The sequence below is a fragment of the Sciurus carolinensis genome, chromosome 4 (assembly GCF_902686445.1).
Source record: "Sciurus carolinensis chromosome 4, mSciCar1.2, whole genome shotgun sequence".
NCBI lineage: Eukaryota > Metazoa > Chordata > Mammalia > Rodentia > Sciuridae > Sciurus > Sciurus carolinensis.
This window is the reverse complement of record NC_062216.1, coordinates 74,609,666-74,634,441: the sequence shown is the minus strand read 5'-3', so window position 1 is coordinate 74,634,441 and position 24,776 is coordinate 74,609,666. Positions and strand designations below refer to the sequence as shown.

The following is a 24,776-nucleotide window of genomic DNA, read 5'->3' as shown; positions in this document are numbered from 1 at the left end:
CTGCTTCTCCTTCCTATCTCCTTCCTATCTCTATCAAAATGAAGGTTTCATTATTGGTGAACTTTTTTTTCCCTAAGAATGACTGATGGTGACACCAGAAGCATATTTGGCTTTAACAATAAATTCTACATACCAGATTATGTTCATGTGTAAGTGTTTGACTTCTCTGAAATGCCCAAGAAAGTTTAGATATCACCCTATGTTGAGAATTATTGTTTTTTCTTTTGTATAAAGGGGCAGGACATGACATTGAGAACATTTTTATTGTCTCCATTTGAATTGGTTTATTTGATTCTACTTTTGTGTATTAACTTGAGTAATCTAGAAAAAAATACTTTCCATGAAATTGTCTTCTTATCCAAGGAAAGGAAATTAAATTGCAAATTTAATGTCTGCCATTTTCCATTTACTTCATCTCTGACCTTACTTGTTCAGCCTTCACCTGCACATCAAAAACCAAAATTATAAATTTGACTGTAAATCATCAGATTATCATTCTGATTTCTTTTAGGCGCCAAATTTCTCAACATTTTCAACCTCAAATATTTTATTTACTTCTTATATTATCATGCACATTCTTTGTATGAATCTTACCTTTTTTTAGAAATAAAAATCCAAAAAACAAAGGAGTCTTTGCACCTTTGTTTTCTACGGATCTTACTAAGCATTATCAGCAGCTGCTGGCCATGCTGTTTGCTGTAGAGAAAATTAACAAGGATCAGAATATGTTGTTCAATATGTCTCTGGGATTCCATCTCTTCAATGTTGACTTTATTGAGATGAAGGCTGTGGAGAGTTCCATGTCTCTGCTTTCAGGAAAGAGTCCTCCAGTTCCTAATTATGACTGTAGGTCTGAGAAGAGAAACAAGCTGGTGGCTGTGGTAGGAGGTGTTTCAACAGGAATAACAGTTTAAAGTTCTCAGGTGCTAAGTCTCTACAACGTCCCCCAGGTAAATGAAGAATTTCTGTTTTTATATTAAACATAATAATATAAATCAAATTTAATTTATGCTTGTAGAAACAATATGGCACTTCATAGTAATGTAGTTTCTTGTAGGTAGCATCTGGTTGGATCTTCTTGTTTTTAAAGTTCATTTAACCACTTTATTCTTTTGATTGGAGAATTCAGTCCATTTAAATATAGTGACATGCCAAATAGTAGTGATTCAGTCAGTAATGAACCTCATAGACAAGGTTCTCCCATAAATTATATTTTCTAGTGATGTTGTAGTCACCTTACTTTGTTCAGGTACACTCTATAAGGTTTTCCTAATAATGAATTTTTCTACTGACACATTTTTTGCAGATTGTATCTCTATCATTAGTCAACAAATGATTGCAATTACATTTAAAGCAATTATTGACAGTGAAGGTTTGTCATTTTGTTATTGCTTTCTGATTCTTTTGTAGTTTTTTAAGGAGAATAAGGTTCTTTTGTTTTCTTCATTTATAATTTCTTGTCATGGTGTGTTTGGATCCCACTTTCTCTTTTTCTTTTGTATCTACCATAGATTTTTGTTTTGTGGTTATCATGAAGTTTACATAAGACATCTTAAAATTATTATATATAATATAAAATATTATATAAAAGTGTATGTTAATATATATGAAGTAAGAATGCCCATGTCTTAAGCATATTAATTTCTATAAAGGTATTTGATAGACCAACTAATGAAAGAAAATCATTGGAATAATTAGCTAGGAGAAATGATGGTGGTAGAAGTAATAAGGTCTCCTATTTCTGTGGTTTGCATATTCATGTTCTAAAACTTATTTTTCACTTTCAGCTCCATTCATTTTTGCAAAAAGGTCAACTTGAAATAAGTTTTGGTAATAAGAGAGTTGTGAATGAGAAAATTTCAACAACCACACTTGACATATTCAATTATCAGTCTTTGCCAGATGGTACTAAAAAACAAGTAAAAGTTGGACAGTTCATATTTGAATCACATAGCATTCAGCATCTTTCCTTAAATGATAGCTTGATAATGTGGGGTGAGCAATACAATGAGGTAACCATCATTCAAGTAGGAAAGATATCAAGTAGGAAAGATAATAATATTCCATAGAACAAAGTGCTCTCATGAGAGCATGATTTAGGCAAGCTCCCGAATTCCACTAGGCAGAAACTCAAAGCTAGTTCTTGCTTTGCTGGAACACCAAATATGAACTTTCTGGCCTCAGAATCATTGTGTAAACTAGATTTATTTTGAATTAATTGAACAGGCTGACTGTGTCTATAATGATCAGATACACATGCTTACTACATGGTAAGAAAATGTCCACATAGAACTTTTCTAGGATAGATAGATTCTAGAAAGTCCTTGACTTTGATAATGAAAATGACTGGATCAGATGAGAAACATGAAATGGATATTTGAGCAGAAAATATTCTCTTCACTTGGACATAATGTGTCACTTGATTTACTACTATATTCACATATATTTTAATTGCCACTAAGACTATATTCTCCCTAGCATCTCAGCATATTATCATGGAAAGAGAGGTAAGGCATAGTAATGAGGAACATTACAGTCATTGAACATTTTCTAAAATTTCAGTAGTTCTTGGTTAAATTGTTACACAACACAGAAGTTCTAAAATCTTTCCCCTATATGCTGTTACTGAATGGTGTTTATTGACCAATTTTCTCTTACCATTCTTCCACACAGATTCCCTCTACTGCTTGCAGTTAAAGTTGTCCATCTGGATTCAGAAAAAGAGCTATTGATGGAAAACGATTTTGTTGTTTTGATTGTATTCCCTCCCAGATGGGGAGATTGCCAATAAAATAGGTAAGCATTTCTGAAAATTATTCTAATTGTGGAAATTCTACACTGATATATGAATCAAAAATACATTAAATAAGAATTCCAGAGGTTTGAATCTTGAATTCTGTGAAAGAGAACATCTTACCCTTTCACTGCCCTAGGTCACAGGCAAAATTAGAAGGAAGGTAAGTGGTTCAGGTTGGTGGCAGCCCCTGGCTATCTTCTTGAACATATGTCAATTTTCTATGTAATAAACTATCCTGTAATCGAACTCTCAGGATTCTTAGGTTGTGAAATAACCAAATGCAAAATATAAAAATTACTATGTAGTATACCTTAAACCTGAGCAAGATATATCAGATTACAAAAACCATCAAAAGTAAGAAAAAATCAGAGAGCAGTAAGAAAACACTATCTTTGAAAAAGTTTTTTTTAAACTTCTTTAAAAATGAAGAGTAAAATATTAGATTAAAAAGTCATTGAATTGGGAAGTAGTAGCTTGGACAAAACTGAAGTGAGAATTAGTGTAAGAAAAGTACCTTTGAAGAAATTTCCCAGAATGCAGCCGAGGTAGGCAAACTTAAAGATAACCAGGATAGAATAAGAAGATCTGGATTCCTAGAAGAGTAATAAAAAATATGGAAGATAGAAAGTATTTGAACTGATATTAGAATATTTTTAAAAACTTATAAATACTAAAATATATTTATCTATATAGATATGAATAAACTATTTAGACTATTAGAAATAAGTAAAAGTTTAAAAAGAATGAAATGATGTTCACTGATATGTGGATGTTAACAATAAGGGGGGCAGGGAAGAATAGATACTAAGTATATCAGACAAAGGGGAATAAAGGGAAGGAGAGATAGAAAAGGAAAAACGTAGAATGAATCCAAAATAATTTTCCTATGTACATATATGAATGCAACATAATGAATCCACCATCATGTCTATTCATAAGAATGGGGTCCTAATTAGAATAAGATATATTCCATGTTACATAATCATATCAAAATGAATTCTATTGTCATGTACAACTAACAAGAATTAATAAAAAGACAAATAAATAAATACAGAATCCCCAAATATGACAAAAAAGGCTTTAAAGGCAGCCAGAGGGAAAAAAGCACATGAAAAGAATAATTATTAGAATGACTATAAGATATAAGTGGAAGTCAAGTTTTTATAAAATGATATCATCAATATGTTGAGTGAAAATACAAGGGCATATATATATATAAATAGATTAGAAAAATATAGTTCCTTTTTTGTACTCCTTAACCCATGGTAAAGAACCAGGTCTCCTAATGGTATAAAAGGAATGTCCACTTCAAGATGAAGTTGGAGGTATTATGTTGAAGTCATTTCATAATCTAGGACAGAGTCAACAGTGAACTTGACCCAGTTAGGATCTTGACATTGTGTCTTTTAACTCCCAGCCCTGGGTACGCAGTAAATTCTGATCTCATTCACTTCTTTCTTTACACATTTATCATGTAAATTCTTTTAGGCTTAGTCACCTTACACTGGTCACTTGTCTGGTCAATGCTTGGCAGTGTTTAGACCGTACAGTAAGTCTATGACTTTTCTCATTTAGTGCTTTGTATTTATTTTTGTTTCTGGAAATGCTAATATTTGAATGGGAGCCTGTATGTCTCTGGTTTATTTTTGATTTTAATATTTTATTTATTTATTTTTATTTTTATTTTTTTCATTTAACCTGTTTATTCATGCTTTCTTTGGGATAGGGACTAGATCATTCAGTAAAAACATAACAGTAAAAACAAAAAATGTCTTATCATGTACAACTTTTAAACTACAATAATGATGTACCTTATTACCCTGCAAACAAGTCTAACATTATAGTATTTTAAAAATATAAGCACAATTAAGACTTCTAGGAGCATTTAATAATAAAGTAATTTCTAATATTTCTTTGTAGATATATCAAGCACCTCCAAAATACAAATTCTTATAAACAATGAGTACTTCACTTAAAATGAACACTTAAGACTAATTGTTTATAAATGTTCTGGTATTCTTTATAGCGAAGTGTTAATACATCACATCTTATTTATTTTAGCTAATCAGTATATTTTCTGTATTTAATTATAAAATTTACTTAGTTTTAAAATTTTATTTGCAACTACACTTTTTCCACTTGGTACTATGACTTGTTGCCTACCTAGCTGAATATATATCAGCTTATCCTAAGGTTGTCCATTTACTTAATTTACTTAAGTGTTCATTTTAAGTAAAGTACTCACTGTGTATATTGTGTATATTTTTTATTATTTTTTATTTCTTTGTGTATATTTCTTTGTGTATTTTTTTTAATTCTTTGTGCAATGGTGATGTTATATTGATTAAGAATTGTACTATAAAAGCTTCTTTATTTTTTGAATCTTCAGGGTATGTCTTATATAAAATGTTGGATTTGCAAAAATGCCAGTGGTTTTAAAAATTAGATTACTGATGTTTTTGAACCAATTTCCATAATTTTAGTTTGCATTTTCCATCATGACTTACTTTTGGCAACATAAATTTACTGCCTAGAACACAAAATTTCAGGTGTCAGCAGATCATGTTTCCTCTGAAACTTGTGGATTAGGCCCCTGCCTGTGCTTTCATAGTTTCTGCTCATGGTCACTGATCCTTTGGGCTCCTTGTCCTTCAGACATATCACTCCACTCCTTGCCCCTTCTTCACATAAGTTCTTCCCATTTGTTTGTCTTTACCAAATGTTTTTCTTTCTTACAAGGATATCATATATATTGAATTAGGGCCCACTCCAATGATTTCATCTTAAATTGAGTATACCTCCAAAGACTCTATTTCCACATAATTTCATATTCACAGGTATTAGGTGTTAGTGCTCAGCATATCTTTATATGGACAAGATTCAACCAATAGTATACATCTACCTATTGACAAATATTCATCATTCACTTCCTAGCTATAGTGTCTTATAAATTCTGGGTCCAGAGTTCTTTGCAAAAGATTCCTTTGTCTTCCAAAATGACCTGACCTTTTTAGCTGCATTGTAATGGTCAATTCATGTGGGCCGCTATAATAAGAGTACACTTTTTAACAAGATGACTCTACAGTTGAGTTAATTCCTCAAGTGTGGACAGTTTATGGACAGCACTCCCATTGGTGAGATAACCAGGTTTTCCTTGAAGGAATATCTGTTTGTCAAATCTCCATGTCCACTACATGGACTATGGAGGTTTGAGGATACTAATGAAATACATGTTTATGGACCTGAGCCTAATGAGATAAAGAAAGATGGGAAATTAAAATAGAATACATGCTTTACACCAAAAAAGTCATATCAAATAATATCTTTGATATTTTATCAAATGAGTTTTTTAATTTGTAAAAAAAAAAAAACAATGGACTGATACATCACAACCTTGGTGATAGGCTCTATATACAAAATAAAGTGAGCTGGAGACATGGCAGAAATTCCTTTTACAGTAATTTTTAAAAAAAATTTTATGTGTTTTTAGATATATATGGCAGCAGAGTGTATACTGACATATTATGTGTTCATGGAGTATAACTTACTCTATTTAGGATCCCATTCTTGCAGTCACACATGATATGGAGTTTCACTGGTCGTGTATTCATATATGAACATAGGAAAGTTATGCCCAATTCATTCTACTCTCTTTCCTATCTCATCCCCTTCTGTTCCCTTAATTCCCCTTTGTCTAATCCACTGAACTTATTTTTCTATTATCATTTTTTATTTGTTCCTTTTTGTTATACATGACAGTAGAATGTATTTTGTCATATCATTCATACATGGAGTATAACTTCCTATTCTTATGGTTGTATGTGATGTAGAGTTCCATTGGTTGTGTATTCATATATGAACATAGGAAGGTTATGTCAATTCACTTTACTATCTTTCCTGTTTTCAATCCTCCTCACCCACTCCTTTGCCTTCATTTTCCTTTGTTTAAAAAATGAACTTCTATTCTCCCCAAACCCCTTATTATGTGTTCACATCTGCATATCAGAGAGAACATTTTTGCCTTTGTTATTTTGGGATTGGCTTATTTTGCTTGAAATAATAGTCTCCAGTTCCATCCATTTACCTGCAAATGCTATAGTTTCATTCTTCTTTATGGCTGAGTAACATTCCATTGAGTATATGTACCACATTTTTTACCTGTTCATCTGTTGAAGGGCACCTAGGTTGTTTCCATAGCTTTGATACTGTGAATTGTGGTGCTATAAACATTGATGTGGTTATATTATTCTAGTATGCTGATTTGAAATCCTTTAGCTATTTACTGAGGAGTGGAATAACTCAGTCAAATAGTGGTTCTATTCCTAGTTTTTTGAGAAATCTTTATACTGCTTTCCAGAGGGGTTGTACCAATTTGCAGACCCACCAGCAAACTATGAGCATTCCCTTTGCCCCACAGCCTTACCAGCATTTGTTCTTACTTGTATTCTTGATAATTGTCATTTTGACTAGAATGAGATTAAATGTCAGTGTAGTTTTAATTTTCATTTCTCTAATTTCTAAAGAGGGTGAACATTTTTTCATATATTTGTTGACTATTCATATAAAGAAAGTTTAAAGAAGGGTTTTGTCATAAATACATATAAAACAAAGTGAAAATTTTTCTGCTTTAATAGAGTTCTAATTAAAATTATAATGAAAATTTTGAGGCACTCACCAAAATAAATATATTTCATCAGAAAAAAACTCTAAAGTTTATTCCTTTAAGTATGATTTATAATTGGAATTAGCAAAATAATGGTATATTCCTTGTATATTGTTATTGATATCAAAGTATAACTTAGAAAAAATTTACCCCTGTTCCTATACCAAAAATATACGGAAAATTACATCACTGTTCGCTTCCTTCCATAATTAAAACTGAAAACTTCTAAATATGTTCTCTGTTCCTTTCAGATATTATCACAAATATTTTTCACATACTGTTTGGTTTTCCCAAAAAAACATTTTCCAAATGCTTGGTGCTGTCTTTCACTGTGCAATTCAACTCACATTCTGAATTTTTCATGGATTCAAATACTTAATGGATGATTTGTCACACATGAAGGAAAGCATTTATTTATTCATTATTTTTTAATGTTATGATTCAGTGAATGAAACTGCACATATTTCCCTCAGAATTCAAAAAGGTTCTTTTCAAGAAGTATTTCTTTCATGCACATATTTGGGAAATGAAGCATGGCACATCATAAATCACCAGTATCCCTCGCAGATATGGATCAATACATCCAGTGTTCTGAAGATCAGTATCCAAACAAGCAAATAAGTCATTGTCTCCCCAAAATCAAGACTTTTTTGTCCTATGAAGACACATTAGGAGTTGTTTTTGTCTCCATGACCCTTGGTCTATTTGTCTTCACTGCTCTGATTTAGGGCTATTTATATAATATCAAGACATAGCCATCGTCAGAGCAAATAAGAGAAACCTCAGTTACTTTCTCCTTGTTTCCTTAATGCTCTGCTTCTTTTGCTCCTTGCTGTTTATTGATCAGCCCAGCCCAGTCACCTGTATCCTGAGACAAACATTCTTTGGAGTTGTATTTTCTGTAGCTGTTTCTGCTATTTAGGCTAAGACCTTCATTGTGGTTGTGACCTTCAAAGCTGTCACACCAGGGAGCAAATTTCAAATGTGGATGGTGACCCGATTCTCCAATGCCATAGTCATCACTGGTTCCCTCATTCAAGTGTGCATCTGCACAATTTGACTGGGAACTTCTCTCCCTTTCCCTGACATGGACACTCAATCAGAATTTGGCCAAATCATCCTTCAGTGTAATGAAGGCTCTCCGGCTGCCTTCTACTGCATTTTGGGTTACTTGGGGTTACTTGGCACTTTTCAGCTTGATTATTGCTTTTCTGGTCAGGAGGCTACCAGACAGATTCAATGAGGCAAAACTGATCACATTTAGCATGCTAGTCTTCTGTACTGCGTGGATTTGTTTCATACCCTCCTCCCTGAGTACCAAGGGCAAAACCATGGTGGTTTTGGAAATTTTTTAAGTCTTGACTTCCTGCGCTGGCTATTGGTTTGCATATTTCTTCCAAAATGCAATGTAATCCTACTGAGACCAGATAAGAAATTGAGGAAAAATTAGTCGAAAAAGTTCCTTCCATAAGGCAAAGGAATTAATGTACAGGTGACATAATTGATAAAAATTAACAATGTGGTATGAACAAATATGCTGAATATGGCATAAAATAAAGGTATTTCATTAAAATAAAAAGAAAATTGATCTTTAATTCACTGTAAACATTGGAAGCAGCAAGTTATGGTGATCAAAGTTCTGGGTCATACACAGAAACAACTAAATTCTACTCACTTGATGATTAATCTTACGTATGGTGTGTGTCCTAAATATTTATTTGTGTCTCAGTTTTCTCATCTTCAAGCAATGATACAGGTATAACACCTATGCTTCGGTGAAACAATATGGTTCAAAGTTTAGGTGAAGGCTTAAGAGAAACTCAAGGAGCATCTCAGAGAAGTCACAATGCTTTTTCACATAGGATCTCTAAGACATCAGTGAAGAAACTTGATGTATTGAGAAGGAACCGTTCTTTATGGAAGAGTGTTGTTTTATGTACAGGCCAAACTTTCAGTTATTTTCCCTTCTACCTTATCCCCTAACAATGCCTGATATCATTTGCAATTTATTAAACTATATTTTTCATCAGAGAAATGTATCAGAACATAGAAGTAGGTCAAGAAATGAGGTCTAAATTCAGGGATATATGATAATATTTGCAATTAAATTTGTATAACTATTTAACAATTCTTCCTGGGATATGTAATATTTTTTTTCTGGCAAAGAAATTCCTTTCCACACATCACTATCAGCTTATTATGGGAAGGTGCACATAGGCAAACTCCCCACACATTTTTAGGCTCTTTCTTTGAAATGTGCTATAGTGGGATATATGAAGTATGGGAGCTATGCCCAAAATAATAAAAATGTTGAAAAAAACTACTGCTCAGGAATTGCCACACTTGGTTAATGGATTTTTGAAATAGGGTTTTTATGTCTTTCAAAGTTCTATATGTTGAGAGGAATTCTTTGCACATGATATTGGATATAACACAATTGTAATACTAAGGAATATTGAATTGAAGATATTCTTAGCCTATCTGAATTTTTAATTATGGCCTGTTTTTCTTGTTTTCTTAACAAACAGATTTCTAATTAAAGTTAATCTCTAGTTAAACCCTTTTTTATATTAGATTGAGTTTCTTACATTTAACCATAAAATTAATAGAAAATGGAACAAACATTTCATCAGAGTATGTATTTTAGTCAGCTTTTTTCACTGCTGTGACTAAATGACCTGACCAGAACAATTGCAGAGGGGAAAAGTTTATTTGGGGGCTCACGGATTCAGATGTCTTAGTCCATAGACAGTAGGCTCTGTTCCTTAGGATTTGAGGTGAGGTAGAACAACGAGGCAGAACAACACAGCAGAAGAATATGGCAGAAGGAAGCAGCTCACATGATGATCAAGAAGCAGAGAGAGACTCCATTCACCAGATACAAAATATATACCCTAATGTTATGTCCCCAGTGACCCTCCTCTTCCAGCCACACCCTGCTTACCTCCAGTTATCACTCAGTTAATCCTATCAGGGGGATTAATTTGCTGTTGGGGTTAAGACTCTCAGAAACCAATCATTTCTCTTTCAAGTCTTGCATTGTTTCACACATGAGCTTTTGAGGGAACATCACATTCATAACAGTATACTTTGATAGGAATAAAGTGAAGAATGTTCACAGTTTATTTAGAATGTGAGAAAAATTGCAGAAATTGTGCTGAAAAGTTTCTGCAACTACATTATTAATTCATTTTTGAGAACTTACTACTTAAAGGGGAGAGAAATTTAGTTTTAAAAACTGGAAGAAAGTTTAGAACAAGTGTTTCAATGAAACAACAACTTTTCTACAGCAAATCCTTTTGGGTAAATATTGAGCTGTTGGAAAATGTGGTATCATGTTCCCATTCCTAGCTTTTTGAGGAATCTCCATATTGCTTTCCAGAGTGGTTGTACTAATTTGCAGTCATACAAACAATGTTAGTTATCTATTGCCCCACATCCTCATCAGCATTTATTATTGTGTCTAGATGATTGCCATTCAAGCTAGAGTGAGGTGAAATTTCAATGTGGTTTGGGTGTGCATTACCCTGATTGGAGGGATTTTGAACATTTTTTCATAAATTTATTGGCCATTTTTATTTCTTCTTTTGAGAAGTATCTGTTTATTTCTTTTGCCCATTTATTAACTAGAATATTTGGGGAGGTTGGTCTTAAATTTTTTGAGTTCTTCATGTAGTCTGGATGTTAATCCCCAGTTAGAGGAATAGCTGGTAAAATTTTTCTCTTATTCTCTAGACTTTTTATTATATTATATTATTTTATTATATTATTATATTAGTTTTTTTAAATTTAATATTGTTTCTCTTATTTATTCTTGGTTTTATTTTGAACTTCAGTAGCCTTGTTAATGAAGTCAATGATTGTCAGTATGCTAGAGTGTTGAGCCTGTTTTTATCCAGCAGTTGCAAAGCTTTTGGTCTAGTTATAGCTCTATGATCCTCTTTGACTAGACTTTTGTGCTGGATCAGGAAAGTTTTTGATATGATTTCTTCAAAGTTTTCTTCTCTTTAGAATCCGTATCTTATATTTGTGTATGTAATTACATATAGTATTATTCTATCCTCAAGGTCTCTTAAATTCCATTATATAGTTTTCATTGGAGGGAAATGAAATTTAAAATCAGTATTTTTTCCTAATAAAAATGCACAATAAAATATGAACTGACCATTCCTCCAGTCAGCATATAACATAATTTGGAAGCACTAAGGACTTCACATCAGGATCAAGAGCTAAGCAAGAATGCTGTTTTCTTTACTACTTACCACTGTACAGGTCAATTAAGTTTTTGATGAATGAAGAAACCTTGAAACATGTATTAGTTAGGATACTCTAGAGGAACAGAATAAACAGGAAGTATTACTATAAAAAGGGGATTTATTAGATTGTCTTATATGACCAGAAGCTGGATTGTTCACATAGACTCTCTGCCGACTTGAGAGCTGGAGGAACCAGTAGCTGCACAGTCCAAAATGCTGATGCCTCAGAAAAAGAGGGATCAATGATGTTACTCCAGTTGGAGATTTAAGGCTTCTGGAAACTCCCTGGAGAAACACTGGCAGAGTCTGCTTTGGAAGAGAGAAGGAGTGAGAGTCTGATATCCCCAAACAATTGCAGCAGCAATCAAGAACCTATACAAGAAGAATTGAGTTTGCATCTGCTGCTGATTCCTTGTCCTTCCAACTTTTATTCCATCCAAGCCTCCAGCCTATTTGATGGTGCTGCCCACATTTAGGGAGGGTCTCCACTTCAATTCCCTACCCCACATGCCCATCATTCCTAGATACACCTTCACTGATAGACTCAGAAGCCTCTTAATGGTCAGCATCTCTTAATCCACTCAAGTTAATAATTCAAATTAACCATTACAAAGCATAACAACTGGAAATAAGGATTCAGAAATATTTCTATTAGCAGATTACATAATATATCGGGAAAATCTATGTGAATCAGTGGTTAAACTAGTGAAAAAAAGTTTGTCAAGTGAGTTGAATAGAAATTGATATTCAAAGCCAATGTGTACATGTGTAGTAAGCACTTAGACTACATAATGGAAGAGAGTATTTTATTTACAATAGCCACATATATGATACAATTTCTGGGGGGGAAAGCATAAAGAAATATGTAAAAAACAATGTGTGAAAAACTTTAGCACACTCCTTCAAGTCACCATTAACAGAAAGAAAACCATCACTGTATATGTCAATTTTTTCCAAGTTAATGGAGAAAGTTAGTGTAATCCTAACACAAATAGAATAAATATTTTTATTTGAATAAAAAAACAAGTTGATTTTAAAGTTCATAAAGAAGACATACTGCAATATATATGCATAGCATGGGAAAATGACATGTATAGGAAATAGTCCTTCCAGATATTAAAGCACATTACAAAGCCATTGTATGTAAAACATGTGGAGAAAAGAATACTATGATCTCCCATGAAAAACATCTCATAATTTCAAACACATAGATAAAGAGTAGGAAGTTGGCTGTCAGATGTTGAGAGGGAATGAGTACAGGTTGGCTAAGTGGTATAAATTTGAAGTTATATAATGAGTAAGTTTAGAGATCTAATGTATATCATGGTACTTATGCTTGATTCATTGTATAGTTGAAATACTCAGTAGATCTTTATTCTCACCATTCACACACGCTGTTTTAGTAGGCTTTTTCACTGCTGTGACTGAAAGATCTGATCGGAACAACTGTAGAGGAAGAAAAGTTTATTTAGGTGCTCACAGTTTCAGAGGTCTTAGTCCATAGAAGGCCGGTTCCATTTCTCAGGGTTCAAGATGAGGCTGAACATCATAGCAGAATAATGTGGCAGAGGGAAGCAGCTCACATGGAGATCAGAAAGCAGAGAGAGAGGAAATTCAGATACAAATGTATACACCATAGCCACGCCTCCAAAGAACTACTTCCTCCAGCCACAACCACCTGCTTCAAGTTACCACAAAATTAATCCCATCAGGGATTAATTCATTGATTATGTTAAGGCTATAACCCAATCATTTCTCTGCCAAACCTTCTTGTATTGTTTCACACATCAGCTTTTGGGGGGCGTCTCATCTAAACAATAATACACACACAATCTATATGATGACCATCTCTATTCTCCCTCTCCTATGACCAGGTTGCTCTGCTACTGTTGATACTGAAAGATCCCTAGGGAAAACACTTAAACTCTGAAAGGTAGGAAAAACTTCCTTTGTGATATGAGCTATGTTATATGCCTTGAAGAGTCATTCACTCTTTGCTTTAGTCTACTTATAAATTATACCTTAAGAGATATTTTGTTCTAAGCAGAGTGGGTGTGAAATGGGCTGAGAAAATAATCACTTCTGGGGAACCTTAACTCAGTGTACCCCACAGCCTCTGCTGGAGCTGAGGTGAAAACAGGCGAACTGATACCCTATCCATGTCAGACTGATGTGTCAATCCAGTAATTTAATGCAGTCAGGATCTAAGTTTCTGTGCCATAGATTGTCCACAGATAGCCTGCATGTATTGGCTCCACAGTTTCAGAGAGCCACCATGTGATCAGATAGCATCCTACATGGAAATCCCAGTGGAGAGAGTAGGTGCTAAACATACCACTGAGGCACAGAAGAAGGTAAGCAAACAGGTACTCTGCCCCATTCTTGAGAATGGTACTCTTATGGTCCGGGGCATGATCTACATCAGACAGGGTAGTTGCAAACAGCCACCAAGCTTTATGCTGATATAAGGAAGTCCCTGAAATGGGAAGTGGGAGCTTAGCATCCCATAGCACTTACAGATAGCCTTCAGCTCTGCACCCTGAGCCTCTGCACTGTACCATAGGAACCAGCAGACGCAGCACCTTTCTAGTATGCAGACTTGAGACTCTGAATTGACCAACAATCATGGATGGGTGAGAAAACAATATCAATCAGGAAAGTACCTCCCGTGCCCCACCATCTCCAGAATGAACCTGATGAGCAGAGTCTCTCTGCTTCCTAGTGGCCATGTCCTGGGCTGTTTTCCTCCATCATGCTCTTCTGCCATGAAGTTCTGCCACATCTGGGTGAAGAGCAATGGAGTTTGTCATCTATGGACTGAGATCTCTGAAACTGTGAGCTCTAACATATGCTTTTCCATCTTTAAAGTATTTTGGTCAGGTCTTTTGGTCACAGTGGAAAAAGGGAAATGATTAAAACACCTGTCTTTAAGAGATAGTGAGAAAGTGAGAAAACTTACATTATGAAGAATTATAATTCTTCAAGAGGAAACCACAGATGTGGATAGGAAGCATCCATAAAATTTCAATCACAGAATTGCAAACAAGGCTGACAAATGAAAGTGTTTCTTTGCGAACAGTCAGAAAAGACTGGAGGATGTGACCCCCATTCTTCGAATGCACAGATTGTAATGCAAAACTTTGAGAATAAGAAAAATCAAGGAAGCATGATAACACATGAAAATAATCCACAGTAAGTATGCACTTACTGACCATAAATGCATTGGAATCTAGAAGGTGACAGATAAATTAATAAAAATAATTGCTTTATGGAATTTCAGTAAGTCATAAGAGAACACCATGGTATCAGGACAGAAAAACATGAACAGAATGGAAATTTCAATGAAGTAATGAAAACTATAAAATTTAGCTATGCAGAATTTCTGGAGGTAAAGAATATAACGAGTGGAGTAAAATGAAAAGTACAATTATGTCACCTAACTTGAAAATCAGAAGAAAGCATCAGTGAACAACGGAAAAAAAAAGAGAGAAAGAAACAGTGAAAAGGAATGAAGAGAAACAATACAATACAATTTATCGGACACCATCATGAGAAATTATTTATAAACTATAGGAATTATAGAAGAGGATGAAAAAAGTGGGAAAAACTTATTTAAAGAAATAATAGCTAATTTCATTTTTAGTCTTTTGAGAAATCTCTCCATACTGCATTCCAAAGTGGTTCAATCAATTTGAAAACTTACCAAAAATGTATAAAGATATTTTACCCCTCACCAACAATCATTGTTATTTATATTCTTTATTACTGTTATTCCAATTGGAGTGAGATAAAACCTAATCCCACACCTTGGCATGTATCCAAAAGATAAGGATACTACAGCAATATAAGCATACAAATGTATATTTCTGTGCAATTCAGAATAGTCAAAGTATGGAACCATCCTAGGTGATCATAAAAAAACAATAGAGAAAAATGTGGTAAATGTGCACTAAGGAGTTTCATTTAGCCATAAAGAAAACTGATATTATGTCTTTGCCAATATTATGTCTGCGATGTAACTGGAAAACACATACTAGATAAATGTTAGAATTTGTAAGTTTTTTCTTGTATGTGAAAGCCAGAGACAAAAAAAAAAATGGAATAAAAAAGGAAATCTCACAAGAATAGAAGATAAACCAATAGAATAGTGGAAAAGGATAGAAGACAAGGGAAAAGGAAGCGCATGGGGAAGTACTGGGGAGTGAAATCTACCAAATTATGCTATGCCCACAGCAGGCAGAATGACCACAAGAAAGCTCGGCATATGTTATGGTTTAGATCTGGTGTACCCAAAAGCTCAGGTGTGAGACAATGCAAAAAGGTTTGGAGGAAATGTTTGGATTATATCATTAACCTAATCAGTGAATTAATACATGATGGTATTAACTGAGTGGTTACTGGAGGCAGGTGGGGTGTCTCTGGAGGAAGTGGTCCATTGTGGGTGGGACTGTGGGGTATGCATTTTGTATCTGAAAAGTGGAGTCTCTCTCTCTTCATCCTGATCATCATGTGCAGCCCTTCCCCCTGCCACACTCTTCCACCTTGATGTTCTGCCTCATCTCTAGCCCTGAGGAATGGAGCCGGCCTTCTATGGACTAAGACCTCTGAAACTGTGAGCAATCAATAAACTCTTCCTCCTCTACAGTTGTGCTAGGCAGGTCTTTTAGTCATAGCAACGAAAAAGCTGACTAAAACAGCACATTTATTATATAAGATTAGGCATCAAAAGGATTTATTGTGACAAATCTTCTTCAAGATAAACAAAACCAAAGTTGTGGGTAAAACAGCCCCCTTAAGACTTATCAGCTTGTACCTGTAACTCTTTACCTCCAGGCAGCTGTTTGAACTCGAGGCTATCAACTAATAAATTCTGTGGCTTGCACAGACTCTTGAGCAGTGCATCACCATCAGCTGGGGGGTTTTCCCTCTGCTGCTTCCCACAGAGAAACTCCCAAGGGAGGTGTTGCCTCTGTCTTTGGGCAGTTCAAGCAATAATTCATTCACTGCTCCTGACACCCAATATCATCTTACCAACATTCATAAATCAAGTCATTGGAACCTCGAAAAAAAAAAAGAAAGAAAAGTAAGTGAGGCCTCATGGGAACTTCTTTGGTCCTCGAAGTGTGTTCTTCACGGGGATTGTGACAATCTCAGTCTCTTTTCTTCCTGGCTGATGTCATGATGCATCACTCCCAGCAGAAGACCAAACTATGGGGCTAACTATGGGGTTTCCCAATTTTGGACTTGAACTTACAGAATCATGGGCCAAAATATCTCTGTCTTCATTAATGTCAAGTTTCAGAAATTTTGCTGTACTGATGGAAAGCTCACTAACACTCACACACTTAATCCTCCATACAAACATAACAAATAGAATATATGTACATTTAATATGTGCATTGTTACAAAAATGCTTTAAACTTTAATTATCTAGTGCATGAGCCATGGGAATTACAAATGATAATTCAAAATTCTCATAGGCAATATTTTTAGCATTTATGATCTGACATCATCAATATTAATTAAAATCCTGTTAATTACTTTTAATCAGTATGCAATTTAATTAGATTTTAATAAAATATTTTCTAGTAAATCATATATATGTTTATATTTTTTATTATTTGTAATATCAGAGCACTCATACCTTCCCTGTTGATCCTCCTTTCTTTATGTAATCTAGCTTCAGACCTATATAATTTTATTTTTGTGTAAATAACTTATTTTTGAATGTTTCTTGTAAGGCAGGTCTACTGGAATTAATTTCCCCTCATATTTGTAAGATAAAGTCTTGATTTCTTCTTCATTTTGAAGGGTAATTTGCCAGGTCTAGTAGTGTCAGTTGTTAGGCTCTTTCTGGCAATATTTTCAACCTCATTTCACACTCTTCTAGCTTCAATGGCTTCATGGAACAGTCAGATATATTTGCTTCTCTACAGGTAAGGTGATTTATCTCCTCTTTGTTTTCTTTCAGAATTTCATTTACCTGTGATTTTCTGTAGTTCATATATGTTATGACTAAATGTGAGTCTGTATGTGTGCATATGCACATGTGTGTATTGAATAATCTTGTTTGGTGCTTCCTGAAACATGAGGATCTGTATTTTATTTTGTTTTGTTCTGTTTTTTTGACATTAATTTGGGGAAAATCTTCAGTCATTACTGCTTCAAGTTTTCTTCTCCTTCTTTACAGTGATTTGACCTGTGTCTCATTTCTCCTGTTGATTTAAGAAGTAGCTGATTTCTCATTTTGTTCTTTTTTTACCTGTTGTCATGATGGAGCAGTTACTTTCAACTTCCTTACAAGGCAAATCAGAAATCAGAATTCTTCGTAGTACGCTTTTGGAAAATCATTTAGTGTTTTGCTATGATGTAAAATAATGTTTCACTAAACAAAAGTGTCACTCATACATAAAAAAGAAGCTGACACAAAAAAACAAAGGACAAATGATATCACTAATAAGTGGATGATGACACATAATGGGGGGGTGAGGGATTAGTGTTAGGGTTAGAGTTAGGGTTAGGGAGGGGGGCAAGAATGGAGGAAGGAAGGACAGTATAGAGGGAAAAGAGGGGTGGGAGGGGTGGGGGGAAGGGAAAAAATAACAGAATGAATCAAACAACATTACCCTGTGTAAATTTATGATTACACAAATGGTATGCCTTTACGCCATGTACAAACAGAGTAACAACATGTATCCCATTTGTTTACAATAAAAAAAAGACATGACAATAGAGCTGTGAATTAAAGGGGTGATATTAATTAATTATAAATAATAATGGAATGCAACCAAATATATGGGTAATATGTCTCTGCTGTGAGAAATCATAAGAAAGCAATAAAAATTCTTCTTATGATGAAATCAACAAAAACTCTTAAGAGGAAAGAGTAAGTGCAGAACACATTGAGTCCCAAGTCTAGGCACATACACAGCTTTTTAAATTGCTAAGAAGCAAGTGCCATAGTTAGCAAACAAAACAAAACAAAAACAATTTCTGATCTTTTTAAAACTATTATCCAGTTAAACTTCTATTTCTTTGTTTCTATTAAAAAGAAAACAAACTAATTTTTAGATGATGATGAGAAGAAGCACTGTGCTCCATTTAATTTATTTTTCTTTATGGAGAAAAGTAAAGCAAAAAGTCCTTTGATGTAGAAAGACATTAAAATATGATGACTACATTGCACATATGAATGAAGTTACTTAAAACTAAAATAAGAATAAAATTAAAATCTAATACCCTGAAGACATGTAACTAACTTACAGATAATAAAGCAATGCAAGTAATCAGAAAGGGAACAAAATGTGAGTTTAAATTCCCAAGATTAAATATTTTCTATACTGTGATGTGATTTTTAAAAAAAAAATTGTTACTGTTCTTCACCAACAAGTGAGGCTATCCATAATACAATTAACACTCATTTAATTATCAGTTGAGGTAAAGAAAAGTCAATGATTTGGTGTGGAATTAAAGTTTGAAAATACACTTTTGAAAACTGCCTACCTGAGATGATACAATGTTTTCATTTCTGTACAGTACATTGGAAAATTTTCACCCAGTTCATCTCAGTTTCCACAGCATTTAAATAAGATTTAAGAATAGGCAAAAAGTTCACTTCATACTAGTTAAATATCATTCAGCAATAAGATATATCCATTATACTTATTATGCCTCAAACAATGCTATACCTACTTCCATAAAACAAGCCTTCTTAATATCAAGAATCAAATAAATCACCCAAATCAGTACAAGACAGGAAACTAATAAAATAAGTTTTGAAATCAATGAAATTTAGACTAAAAAATACAAAGGATCAATGAAACAGAGTTGGTTTTATTAATGGATGAAATAGATTGATAGACCTTAGTCAAATTAACCAATGGAAAAAAAAATGACCAACATTAGTGATGAAAAAAGATATATTATCAAAGACACTACTGAAATCTAGAGAATCATCAGAAACTATTTTGAAAATTTTAACTCCAGTAAGCTAGACAATCTTGGGAATATGGACAAATTCCTAGAGACATTTGACCTACCCAAATTGAATCATGAGGATATAGAAAACCTAAATAGATAATTATCATGTAACAAAATTTAAGCATAGATCAAAAGCTTTCTAATAAAGAAAAGCCCAGGACTGAATGTATTTTAAAAAAAAATCAATTCTTCTCAAATTATTCCAAGAAATATAAAAGAAGAAAACACTACCAAATTTGTTCCATGAGTCCAGTATCACCCTAATACCAAAACCAGACAAAGATACATCAAGGAAAGAAAACTTCAGGCCAATATTCTTCTAAACATAGGTGACCTGATATCTAGTCTCTATACAAAACCCATTAAATCATAATCTCCAGGGAGTAGATCCAGGCTTCCCTAGCTGTTCAACCCCCAGGTGATTCCAATGTGAGCTGGGTTGGTGCCACTGGTCCATTTTCAAAATAGGTCCTGAACCAGCAGAATTAGCCTCAGTGGGAAACTTGTTAGAAATGCAAAATTTGGGGCTCCACGTCAGACCTCCCAAATGATAAAATTTAATGTTGGGGCCCCATAATCTCCAGATGGTTTTGGTGCATGCTTAAATTTAAGAACTGCTGTCCTAGAACTGCTGTTCCTCATTCATCTTCTGTCTATACTTGCTCCCAATTATCCTTCTAGAATCAGCTTAGACCCTTTTCTGGACCCACCCCTGGGCCTACCTCACTGTCTTAGCATGCATCTCCGGGATTAGAAATGGTCTTGTTTACATGTTTGTCTCCCTGATGAGGATTGGTTCAAGTTTCATTCAAATAATTCCTGGCATAGAGTAGGCACCAATGTGTACTTGGTTAATTAATGCTTATCAAATGAATTGAGGGACCAACCATGATGTTTGGTTTTGTTCTCCTAAGCCACATTTGCTTTCATTTGAATATCCTTAAGAGGCATGCACTGATGTGTCTCAAGTTCATTTTTTGATGGGAATTTGATAAGCAGTTCAGTGGAGGCAGGGGAGATGACAAGCATTTGAAACCACAAGCTGAAGCACCCTACCTTTGTGGGAGCCAGTTCTGAAGCCTTTTCCTAAAAGGTGCCTATGAGCTGCTGGGCTTTCTGATTTAACCAGATGAACTGGATGATAACTGATTAGATTCCTGACTTACAGATCCTCCTTCTCTTTACTCACATAAATACGTTGATGAGCCAGACACTATTTCATTCAGGAAAAGCATCTTACTGCATATTTTTAGATAATTAAAGATGACCCAGTCTGTGAGCAGTTAAAATGCCAAGGTGGGTTTTCTATGGCACTTGGATAGCTGAGCTTTCAGCAGAGGAACCATGAATGAGTGTGTTTCTGCAAATGTGTGCCAAAACAATAGCAACAACAAATTACAGGCTATTAGTCATTTGGATGGAGAGAGGAGCATGTCATAATGATAGATATAACCAGGAACTTGAACACTTCTCTAACTGCCTGCTTGTCTTCTGGCTTCATTTACTGGGGTCACAACTCATTTTGTCCCTTGATTGGTAATATTTGGGGATAGGGTTGACAAAAAAGATGCATAAAAGAAGACATAATACATGAAAACATATATCTCCAAACACATGCATATAAATAAAACTACATCTGTTCATGCATAAATACATGTGTATATTTACATCAATAATTTTTTGTCATACTCTTATTTTTAAAAATCTCCCTACTCAGAAAATACTCAAAATTTAAGAATCATAAGTAGTAAGTGTCTCGAGAGATTCTTAATTTCAGGTTCTGCTATTACTTAGAATCCATATCCAGGTCCTGTTGAAGATGTGGAGTTAGTCTGAACTGGATACATGTATAATCATTTTATATAATGCATTGCTTTAGGGTATCTCCAGGACAATTCTACAAAGATGACATAAGAGTAGAATATCCTAAAGGTACAACATGGGAATTTATGACCCTGCCAATGCATCATGTGAGTCAAGTGTTCAAACCTCATGATACTTTCTTGATACTCACAATCTGTAAATGTTAAGTAAAGTAATCTTTAAACTTTGTGAAAGTAGAGTGACTATCGCTGGTGGAACATGCAGATTGACTGAAGAGGTAAGTTATAAGTTGCTCAGATTGGCTTTGAATGTGTAAACTGATGCTGAGTTGAGTTGGACTGACTTCCTTGGCTAAAGTAAATAATCAGAATTCTATTCAATCACATTCAAAGAGTATTTTTAACTGCCTGTTGGGTGGCTATTCTGTGGCTGATGCAACATATTTAGAACATATCAGGTTTACCAGAAATATGAATGCATTCCCTCAAGTGAAAGTAAGATCAGGTTTTCTTTAAAAGCAAGGCAGGGCTGGGGGTATAGTTTAGTCATAGAGTACTTGCCTAGCACAGGCAAGGCCCTGAGTTTGACCCCCCAGCACCATAAAAAGTTATTTTTTTTAAAAAATTTAAAAATATAAATAATATTTTTAAATTTAAAAGCTAAAAGCAAGGCAGGTCTTTGGAAGGTCAGAGGGATTGATGTGTAACTTTCTGTTTATTTGTTCATTGGTCTAGTATTTAATATATTCCTGCCATGTTCCAGGTACAGTTCTGCGGGGGTTTGTAACAGAGACATGATGCCTTCTTGACACTCATAATCTGGAGGTGTTAAGTAAAGTAATCTTTAAGCTTTGTGAAAGTGGAGTTACTATCATTGGTGAAACTTGCAAAATGACTGAAGAGATAAAGACTGATCTTCCAGAAATGTGATTCATAAAGCTATCACTGCAGAATATTGTTATGGGCTCAATTATGTCCTTCTCAAAAAAATTCACACATTGAAGTTCTAATCCCAGCACCTCAGAATGTGATCATATTTATAGTTAGGTCTTTAGAGAGGAAACATTGTAAAAATGAAGTGAGTAGGGTTTGCCCTAGTCCAACATGACCAATATTCTTATAAGAAGAGGAAATGTGGGCACAGTTGAGCAAAGAGGGAAGGCCATTTGAAGAGAAGGGAGAAGATTGCCATCTGCAAGACAAGGACAGGGGCTTGGACCAGATCCTTCTTCATAGTCCTCAGAAGAAACCAACTCTGCTAAAGCCTTGATGTTGGACTTCCAGGCTCCAGAACTATGAGGACTTAAAATTCTGTTGTTTAAACCTCCCAGTCTGGGAACTTTGACTTGGGAGCCCTAAAAACTAATACCTGTGTATTGAAAGGGAACTCATGGATGGTGACTGGGCTGGCCTGGGGAGGGTGGGTAGTAGGGACAAAGAGGTGGGTAGGATGTTTGGTCAGGTTTCAGATAGGGAGGGTGGTGTAATTAGTATATAAGAGAAAGAAAGGAAAAAGGAAGGGAAGGAGAAAAGGAAGAAAAAGGAAAGAAAGAGAGAGAAAGAGAGAGAGAAAGAAAAGGGAAACAATTCAGTGCTTAGGAGAAAAAAAAAAAAAAAAAAACCCTTACAGAAAAATCAAGAAGTAGCTCCCTTTGCATCTTAATAGCTTCATCAGTGCAAAAGAGGCTTCTGCCCTCTCCAAAGGACTCATTCCCTTTGATATTGTGTTTATTGAATTATCTTGTTTTACAAAGAAGCAAAATGGCTTCATGTTGAGCTAGTTCCTTCTTTCACTCAGAAATATTAAGTGCTTCCAGTGTAAGAGTCCCTTTGTCCCTTGTAATTATACACTCCGGAATTTCCTTATTTCTGGAATTTAGCATTTTAAACCTAGTGGGCAGAGACCATGACTAATTCTGTTTGTACATGTGCTTGGTCATAGACGGACCTTGGGACGACATCAAACTAGGTGCTGAGAGAGCAGGAAACTGAAAAGGTGATGTTTGCCATTCTTGTTCTATCATGGGATGCTCCATGACAGGGTGTTAAAAAATTAAGCTAGGAAGGAAGGGTGGTGCTTGAGGCATGAAGTGAAATACTTGCAGTGTGACCTGGTACTTCCTTCATTCTCAAAAAGCATAAAAATTGCTGTAGAGCTCAAGGCCTGTGGTATGCTAGTCCTGCTGACCTGGAAGGTTGTTCTCATCAAAGATCTGAAATACTCTGTAAAAGAGTCTTGTGACTTTCATTAGTTCAGAAGACCACTATTCCCAAACCCCAATAATACCATAGCTCCCAGTCCCTGCCTTGAGTCCTGGTCTTGGACCATAGGCCCGTTACTTTTCACTGGTGGTCAGCAGGACCTTCCCTGAAGTAAGAGGGGTTACTCAAGTACTCAGAAATGGATGAATGATAAGAGGAATCCCCTTCACCACTTTCTCTAGATAATACTCAGTGATTGTGAAAATTCTGTCTGCTGCAGGGATAGAGTGGGGAAGAGAAGCCTTTCTCTGTGGCTCAAGGAACATACCTGGGGCATTATTAATATGGCATAATTCAATGCAATTTTCAAAATTTAGGATTCCCAAGAATCTCAAAAAGGACCTCTTCCCAACCACAGCCCCTTCAAGACTGCTTCAGACAGCGGGTAACTGGCATGTGTCTAAAGCATCCACCATGTGCTCTGCTGCTGAGGCTTCAGGGTCTGGCCATATGGACAGTGTTCTCTACAATGCTCTTTGTTCCCTTGTGGGCTGGACTGGCCCACTGCCCACACTACTGTGTATTGGGCCAACCAGAGGCCACCTCCCAGCTCCCACTGACTGTCCTCACCTCCATTTGCCAACAGTAGTACTGCCTACTTTACACTCATAGATTCCAAAAATTTCTCCTGGCCCTTTCTTCCTCATATCCCTCCTAGGAAATAGAAAGGAATGAAATCTCAGAATGACTCTCTCCTGGACCCTGATCCTTGTCTTCCCACTGTGACTCTCCAGGCTTCTTCCCTTGGGATGGGGCTTTCTCAAGAAGCTCCCCTCAAATGGTCACCCCCATTCCACCAGTAATACCTGCATCCTAGAGTAAGAACCACTTAGACTCAAGTCGAGGTCCCCAATTCATAAAGAAGTAGGCTAGCCTATGGGGGTACTCTTTGATTATTGACCACAACTCTTCCAAGTGGGCATAGGAATGCGTAGATTACCTAAAACCACATAGCCCTAGGAAGGCTTCAGCAGAGTAGGAAGACCACGCAGGGA

At 35.1% G+C, this 24,776-nt stretch overlaps 1 pseudogene; it reads left to right on the top strand.

Annotated features, from left to right (window-relative positions):
* Nucleotides 1-737: 737 nt before the first annotated feature.
* Nucleotides 738-8,910, top strand: LOC124982762 (vomeronasal type-2 receptor 26-like; annotated as a pseudogene).
* The last annotated feature ends 15,866 nt before the right edge of the window (nt 8,911-24,776 follow it).